Source organism: Chenopodium quinoa, unplaced genomic scaffold (genome assembly GCF_001683475.1).
Source record: "Chenopodium quinoa cultivar QQ74 unplaced genomic scaffold, ASM168347v1, whole genome shotgun sequence".
Classification (NCBI taxonomy): domain Eukaryota; kingdom Viridiplantae; phylum Streptophyta; class Magnoliopsida; order Caryophyllales; family Amaranthaceae; genus Chenopodium; species Chenopodium quinoa.
In genome coordinates this window covers 6,637,722-6,648,210 of record NW_018743792.1, presented here as the reverse complement: position 1 = coordinate 6,648,210, position 10,489 = coordinate 6,637,722, and the positions used below count along the sequence as shown (strand labels likewise).

Below are 10,489 nucleotides of genomic sequence, written 5' to 3'. Positions count from 1 at the left end.
TCCCACTCAACCCATTAATTCTCCTTTTATTTTTTTATTTTTTATTTTTTGAGTTAAATTAATCTCACAACTCTTGCAAAATTAATTTGGTGATTTAATTAAATTAAACATAAACTCCTTTATGCATATTTTAGAAAATTAATCTAAATCTCCATTTTAATTAATTTAGGGCTTTTTATATAAATTAAGCCCTAATTCATACAAAACTATTTTTAACATGAATTAAATAATCATACATAAACCAATTTTAAATATGAAAAATTATATTAAATTACATGAATTTTACACATTATAATTGAAAAAAAATTTGGGTTCATAACTCATCAAAATCGAAATTTATTAGGGCTTTAGGGTTTGAAATTTTCAGCTAGGGTTAGAAGCAATTTTGAGCAATTAAATCTCCATTTAAACAATTCCAATCAATTAAAATAGGCCTTAGGGTTAGAATCAAGTTTGTGTGGGGTTTTAGGTACTCTAAGCGGAATTTCGTGAATCATGTTTATAGGCAACTAAGGAGGATCACGAGACAATTAAAGAATCACAAAATAGTTTAGAGTTAACCTTTGATACGTGAATTCCTCTTTGCAACTTTCTTCTGTGTGGGAGATAAAGAGCCTCAAGCGTGAAACCTCTATTCGGTCCACCGACTTGAATCAATACTCCACCACGAGAAAATCTTTCCACTTATTGGAGTTGAAAACCAATTTAGAGAGAGAATATGGAGAAGAAAATATTATGTTGTTTTGAGAAAACTGAATATTGTATGTTTTATTTTCCAAAACCCCTAATTAATATAATCCCATTAGATTAGTTAGGTTAGATATTTCCTCTCCCCTTTCCCCTCTTGGCCGGCTACCCTAAGGCCAACTTTGGACTTCGGGTTTGTTTATTGATTCAAACCTAATGTATGACCTTGTAGGAACCATTTAGGTGGGCTTCGGGTTTATTTCTTTCTAACCCAAAGGTCTATAGCGTTCTCTAGCAAGACGTAAAGACGATCCAAATAAATGAATTATTATCTCCATAGTACGATTCAAGTTATACTTTATAATTGCACTAGAGTCGAGGACACAATTTCTTCAGTTTGATGATGAAGACTTTGTTCAAGTCCCAAGAGTTATGGAATATAGTTGAGCAATGTTAGGAGGAACCTAAGGAAGCATCGTCTGAACCATGGTTCGAAAATGCGGTTCCGGTTATGATCACGGGAACAGTTGTGGTGTCATTAGAACGGGTATATCGCGTTGATCGCGGACCATGTTACGGTTATCGCGATGCCAATTTGTTTGCGAGATAGTGTAGGATTGAAGCCATCAATGGAGAGATACGGGAGTATAGTAAAGGATTAGAGGCATTAGTGGGGAGATATGAGGGAATCTTTCACTATATCTTTGAATAGGAAGTAATTTTTGAGTGAAACAATAGATGTAACTTTCAATAAGAAGTGATTTGGGGTTGGAATGTTTGATTCAGACTTCGGACAAAATCGTTGGTTTTTTTAACACCCCTTGTCGATATGGACAAATTTGGTTAATTTTATCAAATATTATTTACAAAACGGCCAACCAAGACGTCGCGGTATTGTTTTTACACCATTTCTTGAACCAACAAGAAGTTACTGGAAAATTGGAAAAGAGATGCAAAGGTTCTTTTCTTCATTCAATTGGCATTGGATCATGAAGTTTTTCCATGAATTTTTGCCGCGTCAACGTCCAAGCAAGCATGAAAAATTTTGAAGCAAGAATATTTTGGTGATAAGAAGGTGATTGCCGTTAAATTACAAACTCTACATAGTAGTTTTGAGAGCATGGCAATGCAAGATAGAGAAACTATCCATAGTTTTCTGTCTAAAGTATTCGTAATTGTAATTCAAATGAGAATTTATGGTGATAACATTACTAATGAGACTATTATTAGTAAGGTATTATTAAGTCTTCATAAAATGAAATACTATAAGCATGTAGTTATTGCAATTTTGGAGCCAAAAGACTAATCGAAATATACATCTGATGAGTTGATGAGTTCTTTCATGGCTCATGAAGAGAAAATGGATAAGTCTACAGATGAACATGTTGAGAAGAAAGGTTTCAAGTTAAGGGACGCTCAATGATTGGCATTAAGATGAAGGCCGTGGTTGTGGTATGGGTAGTCGTTGATGTGGACAACATCCATCTATGAGTAGCATTCAATGCTACTATTGCGAGAGGTATGGTCACAAACAAGACCGATGTTGGGATAAACAAAGAGATGAGCAAGTTGAACAAAGCAATTTCGTTCAAAAAGTCAAAGATAAAGAAGAGAGCAAATTGTTTTGAAGTCAAAGTATGCATGTATGGTCGTTGAAGAAAGCATATTCTTCAAAAGTTAGATTTAAGAGTCAAGTTTAATGTTAATGTGTTCATGTTTGTGGTTGTGGCTATCCTGCTAAACATGTTGTGCATCATTCAGGACCACATTATCGTATGAGTCAAAGTCAATTGTAGTTTGAAGTCAAGACTCAAGAGTATAGCCGAGGTTAATAGAGTTGTATGCTCCTTTGAAGCAAAGGGTTGTGTTGTTTGTAGTGCTTCAATGTATTGGGAATGTGCGTGGGTCTCTAACTAATACAATTTAGTTGCTATCATTTATTATAAGTAGTAGTTTAGCGGGTTGGGTTTGATTTGTTAAGCTGATAAGGGGCAGATTATTAGGATTTGTTGTTAATGGGTCAATTAATTGTTGCATTAAAATAGGAAATGATAGTTTATGCTTCCATCTTTTTAGCTTTGGTTGTTTAATACGAGGCCCAAGCTTCCCTTTCTTGGGACAATTCTTGGCAAAGTGCAATCGCCATTCTTAGGCATATTTCCGGCATCTTTAGGATTTTATTAAGTTAGCTTTATCCTTATCATCAGGTTAGGTTTGGTGTTTGCCGTTATCCTGATCCTTCTAGGACCATTCAAGGGCTTTCCCTTGTTGTTTGCTTCCAAGGAGGTAGCAATATTATTATTTCCTAGGCGTGATCAACAAGAGTGTTTAGCGGCCACGGAAGAAGTTTCAATACTTTACCTATGCAATTATTTTTTTATTTTTTTATTTATTTATTTTTTTTGTCCTAGATTTTTAAACTAGAATGAAATCGAAGAGCTAATTTTCTTCCTCAGACATAGCCTTTAACTCACTACAAAGTAGCCCCAGCCTATTTATACTAAACTAGTGTTGGCCATAACTCGGTGAAATAGGCATAACTATCCACTTATTTAGTTACTACCCACTACATACCTAGGAAGCACGAGTACGACTTTCCCGTACCGGGTACGGGTACGTCTAAAATACGTCCCCGAGACGTTTCCAAAAAATTGGGTACGGCAGTGGAATTTGGATACGGCGCGCTCAACATTTGGGTACGGATCCAAACATATTTGGCGTCCCCAAGTTCATTATTGTCTCTTTTCCATCTTCTCACTTTCTCGATCCCTCTTTTCTCTTTGAAGTGATTACTATGTTTAAGATGCCTCAGACTCATCTGAGTCTAAGTCATTGTCCGCCTAAGCCATTCCATCTTGTGCCATAGCCTCCAATAGACGTCCCTATGTTCAAGGCTACACCTATGACTTATGGCCATAAGGCCACCCATGGCCAGTCACCGAGTGAGCACCTACCACCTAAAGAGCATTATTCTGCAATGGCTAATTTCGCCAGGTTACACAATAATGGCCTCAAGGGCTAAGTCATTGCCCTTCATTTCACCAACAGGCCTCAAGGGCCAAGTCCTTTCCATTAATTCTACCAAGGATGTGGCTACGAGGTTCCTACGGCTACATTGTATGATGGAAACCTCGACGTGTTTGTCAATCCAAATGTGATAGGTCAGAGTTTGCACTCGGGATCATTCCAGCCTCTCCATGCACCCCAATAGGAGCATGCGGAGGAGTTACCACGTCCACGTCGCAGCTCATGGTCCTTGACAATATATGTGACAGTTTCTTTTGTTGCTTTTTTCAGTGAACCTTGTAATACTTAGCGATATCCGGTGTTTTAACTTATGCATGTTAAAAGTTATTGTATTATAGAAACTTTGTTGTCGCGTAGACTTAGTGATTTAAATTGCAAATTCTTACAATCTAGATTAATGATACTAATTTTAAGAATATTGTTCTAAATAAAGATAGTAATTTAACCAGAAGTATACTTTTAAGAAAAAGTCTTCATTTTCTTTAACCTTTTTACCACATCTCTTGCATGATACATAGAACCAATTATATTCACTTTGTACACAAAACTATTGAGTTTAATGTAACAAAGTAGTTTCTGCCTTAATTTACCTTAGTTTATCCAAGGTTTTTCTTTTATGTGCTTGTAGAAACTTGTCACCAACGGATTTAGACAATTGACTTGATAATTGTGGTTGTCTCACACATACATCTTCATCTGACTATGCTCAAAACAATAGACCCCCCGGTTTAAGTCAAGCAAGGCCTAACCTCCAAGTTGCTCAACAATCTCCCCTCCATTTAGAACCTCAATTGTAGATGGTTCAGGCAAACCTCTTCTGAAGCACCAGATCAACAAAGTCTCTGAGAATTTGTTCGACCAAACTTCCTATTTGGCTCTTTTACTGGAACTTCCACTGAGGCTTGGGTGAACCTCCCTTAGGTCCGGACGGTTCTGCTTCTTTCTTTCTCCTTTTTGCTTCTAGCTCTTTAGCTTCTAAGCTCCTATGATTCCTCAAGATATGATTGTGCCTTCGAAACTCCTTTCGAAGATGCAACATTATCAGCTATGAGTTTAAATTTTCATTTTCATGATTAACTTTCTTTGTTTTCTTAGTATCTTGTAAACTTAAGCCCGATTGAGGAATGTGATATATATTCTCATTTGATTGAAGCAATATTTATATAATAGTCATACAGGAAAGAGGAGTTACAAGAGAATAGGAATAGCTCTAGATGGCTAAGTGAAAGCAATTTAAAGCTTAATAACAGAAACTAATTACAAGAGAATACTAAGCTGATACATTTTTGGCTTAAATATCTCTATCATGCCCCCTTTCTTGGTTACTCTCCATGTCCAAGCTTAGAGAATGGAGATTTGTGCATCTTAATATGTTCCACAAAGACCTTTGCACTCACAGTATTTAAAGATTTTCCACGTGTTGGTTTTTGGATAACATTTGGATGGACTCAATATTTTTATGTCCAACCTGTTATGCCATAACCAACGTGGCTACATACTGTTGAATATGCTCGTGAGATCTCTATACCAAAGCCTGAGTATTTCAGGATTAGATTTTTCATTGTGCCAAGCTTTCTTTGGGAGCTCTACATCTCACTCTTCATGATTCAAATTTTTAATGGAAAAGCCTGATCCACTTGCCATTTTCACACCTAGGACTTTTGAGAGAGGATAGAGAGTGGTAAATAGTTGAAGAGAGAAATAATCAGGAGAGAGGAAGATGAGGAAGGAGAGAGAAAAGGGCGATGCATAGGAGACTAAAAGAGAGGAAAGCAAAAGAAAAGAAAAAAGGGTATAGTCTTTTCTTATCGTCGACAAATTTGCAATTTCTTTATTAGGATCAAGAATTTGCAACTGTTTCCTTTAAAAATGAATTGAATAGTCATTTTATCATCATGTGAGGAACACTTAGTAGGTTCTTACCAAACATCATTGATTTTTTATTTTTCTTTTCAAAATTATGGCATGTACCAATTGTTAACCTTGATATAGGCTTTGAGCTATAATTTTGCTTGAATAATATTGAGGTAGAACTGGAGGAGAAATTAATATAATGAAATTATAGTAAAAGATTGAGTTAAAAAAAGTTATATAGTACAATATTCTAATGTATTTTTTATTTAATTACAACTAAACTGAGTAAGGTTATGAGATAAATGCTACTCTGTAATATCCTATCATTTAATGGAAGGATCTAATACATCATGCTTAATTTAGGATTTATAAATACTTAGAGACGAATAATTTTCCACAATTATTTTAGGATGGAGATCGAAGAGTCCTTGATTTAACAAACTTGTTGTCGTGTGTTCCTTCACTACCAAGTGCTCTGGAGTTTTCAATCGTGTTGAGTCATTGTTTGTATGCGTATGATGTATCAAATGCTAGTCAATCATGTGGATTGGGTTTGGTTGATGAGAAAATGTCTCATCATACTTTTTACTTGGTTTTTGGTGTACTTGTTTAGAGAGAAATGCTTCTAGTTCTCATGATTATTCCTTAGTTGAATATCTTTGTGATGTTCATTTTCCATGTTCTTTGAGGACTTTGTTCAGATAGTTGTGTCCTCCCTTTCATTAGCACGGATTTTGAAACAATGGGTCGATAACAACTTCGCTATAATTCGCTTATGTTGGGTGCTTATTGGCCACTGAAGGGAGTAACGTTATGTATCCATAATTTCTGTCTTTCTAGGATCTATTTACCTTAATGGCTCTTTATACGTTTTTTCAATAAGTGTTTTGTGCATTGTTCACATAGAAAAAGAAAAATTCCTCAAGGTTGGGTGCTTATTAACCACTGAAGGGAGTAACATTATGTATCTATAATTTCTGCTTTTCTAGAATATACTAAGCTCTATATATGTTTTTTCAATAAGTGTTTTGTGCATTGTTCACATAGATAAACTCTTCTAGGTTGGGTGATTATTAGCCATTGAAGGGAGTAACGTTATGTATCCATAATTTCTGCCTTTCCAGGATATGTTTACCTCTATATATATTTTTTCAATAAGTGTTTTGTGCATTGTGAGTAAGCCATCTCTTCTAGGGGAATGTAAAAGAATTTTTCTATGTGAAACCCTGCTGGCAGAATTTTATAGTATTGTATAATACCTCCGTTTCTTTATGTTCTTAAAATTTTCCGTTTTTGTCTTTCTCATAATGTTTTTAACATATTTACTTTATTCTGAGTATGGCAATGTCTTTTACTACCTTACCCGTCTTTTCTAACAATATGTACCCTTTCCACTCAATTTCTTCTATATCCACCTCTCTTCTTACACCTACCACCTTTGTACACTCTTTATCTTACATTTTTCACCTTTTTCATACACCCACCCACCTTTCACCCACACTCTCTCCTTTACCTTTATACATGTGCAAACAGCAAATGATAAGAACATTATGAAACAGAAGTAGTGTTATTAATGATAATTGTGACCAAGCTGTATTGCGCAAGAGATCCAGCCATCTCCAATTCTCAGCTTGATGAACTTTTATAAGCTTATGAATTTGCATTTGCCTTGATCCTTTGACTTAAGGTCTGGTTATTTACATACTTGATCTATTCCCTTATCTATCAAATCTAATTGCTTGTTAGTAATTAGGAGGCCAGAGGACTTGATGCAGGACCGCGACTTGTGAAGAAGTTGATTGGATTTGGAGATAAACAGACTTCAAGAATAGTAGCTCAAATTGCTGATGAAGAAGTTGCACATGTTGCTGTTGGAGTATATTGGTTCTTCTCTGTTTGTCAAAAGATGGGGCGAGTCCCTTGTCCACTTTCAAAGGTGTAAACTTTATTTTTTATTTTTTTTTTCAGAAAATATAAATTTTTATAACTGTGGACTTGTACCCTATCCCGAAAAATATATATGTACTTTTTTTTATCTTCAATAATATGCATTTCCAATTTTATTTTGGTTTTGAATTTGGCTGATAATGCGATTTGTGGTGCAGAATTGCTAAAGGATTATGATATAGAAGTTAAAGGACCCTTCAATTATTCAGCTCGAGATGAGGCTGGCCTGCCCCGCCATTGGTTAGTCAAATTCTTTATTAAACTGATGCTGTGGTAATGACAAATGACAAATGCAAATGAAAATGCTTTTTTGATTTTTCTTTGGAAGATGGACTTAAAAAAAAAAATATCATATATGCCCTAGGGATTAGTCTTTAAATTGTCATTGCAGCAATATCAATCTACCTAACATGGACACTAGATGATAAATTGGACAAACAAAAGGCAGGGTTAGCCAAACTCATCTAGAGTATTGCTGATATGCTTGCTATTTTTCCTTTAAAGGTTATTTGCACTTGTAATGTCCTTTAAATAATTAATCAATTATGCACAAATAATTGTGAGCCCTCTCCGATTATAAGGTCTTATGCCTTATTCTGCCTTTCACTCACCTGCACAAGTAACTATTTTCTTTGTTCACTATTCAGCAAGACATGATATGAAGTCAGTAAACAATGTAAGAAAATGTTTGAGGCTTGTGGTTGGACTGCACTTTAGATTTATGGCTGTGATTTGTGATTGAGATGCCTAAAAAAACTTTCTGAATGTTTGGTATATTATTCTGGATGAGTTTATAATTGTATTACAAACCTAAGGAAATAATACATTAAAACTAGCGTTGAATGGACTTCAATACGATACACAGTATAAGTATGGGTACACTAAAGCTATGTAACAATGCCTATAATGAATAGCGATGGGTTTTATTACAACACAAAGCTATATTAGTTTTTAATTGAAATTGTGAAACACTAAAGTAGAACTCTAGTAGACAAGTACTGACTGATTAATTAACTGTATGAAATCTGAGATGCTTTGACTATGGTCTCATATATGACAATGGTTAACAGAAGTTTGATTAAAATTTGGCGTGTCATCTTTAACTGACATGCTTTCTCCCTCTTACTCCAATAGTAAATCTTCTAATCTTGTTGTTAGCTCTAAGTTGAGCTTTGTTCAAGTCTAGTGTTGGAGTAATACACTAATAACACCAGACCAGATGAGGAATGGATTGTATAGCAAAAGAAATATTGACATGATGAAGAATAATAAGCACTTTGCTAATCATAGGAGAACAAAAGTGATCTCAGTAGTGAGATGGTTGAAAGTGAACATTCCCAAGCATTGTTTAAGATATCCGCTCAACCCCTTTTTTCATTACACAAACTACCGAATATCTGTTGTGCCTGGTGGGATACCTTGGCGTGTTACTAATGATGATTTAGAACCTGTTTTGGAAGCATTCATGCCTTCGATAAAATCGGAGAAATGAAATCAGAAGAAATATTGGTTAGATTTCAAGGCAACGAGGGAATATTTGTTTAGCTGCTAGTAGTATTGATGTGTTAAAAATGATTCAAATTTTACGGATTGCAAACTTGGTGATATTGTTATACATGTAATTTCCCAACTTATAAGTAGTTCATTGGCACAAACTTTGGAGCATTGATTCGTCTATTCAAAAATTCACAACACCACGAGAAATCAACTGGAATCTGTGCTTGTTGACAAGCTTGTGTTATTCACTCTGACATTTGGTTTTCTTTATTATTAAACATTTAGCTTTCTTCGTATTCTTCTTTACAACATATCTTTAATAACTGTTTACTACAGATTATCATTTGGAGCTGTGGAAAAATTTGAATTTGTTATGCTGAAAATCACCCAAGTCTATATTTTCTGATTAAAACTTAAAAGTCTGGTGAATTAATTTGCTAGCCGGGCTATACCAGTTGTCTCTTCTCTGACAATTGAATGTAGGCTGAATTTTGTGCCCTCTGGTTTCCAGGTATGATGCATCAACTGATGATCAAAGCAAAGAGCAGCTTTCTGAGGTGTGTTGTCTGTAGGTTTCTACTTTGATAAATGCATAAATCTACTATTCAATCATATAAAATTCACCATTCACAAATTTGTCAGGTTTATGAAAGACTTGCTCATATAATTGAGATGGAGAAAGAAAACGCCAGTTCAAGCAGCCACCCTAGGTGATCCGGGATTGTAAACCAGCTTGTGGAACTTTTCCACCCCATTTTTCTCTTAAGCTAACTTGCGACTGTCATTTGGCTAATTCTTATAACACCATATGTAACCTATGATCTAAAAAGTATATTCCGTGTTCTAACTTGTAAAGATCAATCTGTTTCTCTTTTAAGACAGTTGGATGCAAGATCTACTCCACGAATAGGTGGTACAAACATAGACGATATCATCAAAACCTCTCTTTTCGTACCACTAGGGTTCCCTATGTTGGTTTGGACGTTGGTGGATGTAGGCTGCATAAGTTTAGAGCTGAAATATTTGTAAATTTTTTTTTATGTAGTTATTAGTGTAATTTGTTGTCTACCACATGAAAATATGATGCTTTCCTTTCCTCCGCGGGATTTTTGTTAATGAGTTATTTTTTGGGCATGTGCTGCACATGCTGAGGCTATTTCGGTTGTTGGTTAGTTGATTTGACTCAACAAACAAATCGGGGCAATGCTGAAATTACGCGCCAAGATTGCTCATAAGTAATAACCTTATAAAATTATAATATACGTAGTAGGTTTCTTGCAAAAATTGTTATTTATATAACTTTCATTTTCATGAATTGTTGCTTTTGCTACCACTTGATGAATTTCATTCAAAAAAGTATTGATCATTACCCGTTGAGGCCTCTTTTACGTATCCATCATTATGAAGCACCTTTAATTGTTTGTCCGGTCTGACTGTGAGTTTGTGAGGCCAGATTTACACAATATCTTCTCCTTAA

General features: G+C 35.1%; 1 long non-coding RNA gene across 2 annotated transcripts; it reads left to right on the top strand.

Annotated features, from left to right (window-relative positions):
• The first annotated feature begins 6,640 nt into the window (after nucleotides 1–6,640).
• On the top strand, nucleotides 6,641–10,225 carry LOC110685231. 2 transcript variants are annotated; one of them, XR_002503966.1, is made up of 5 exons: nucleotides 6,641–7,255; nucleotides 7,322–7,504; nucleotides 7,674–7,755; nucleotides 9,524–9,569; nucleotides 9,655–10,225. It is a non-coding gene; the product is annotated as an uncharacterized LOC110685231 (long non-coding RNA). The 2 variants fall into 2 exon arrangements; XR_002503965.1 differs by having other exon boundaries at nucleotides 6,641–7,504.
• Nucleotides 10,226–10,489: the final 264 nt, after the last annotated feature.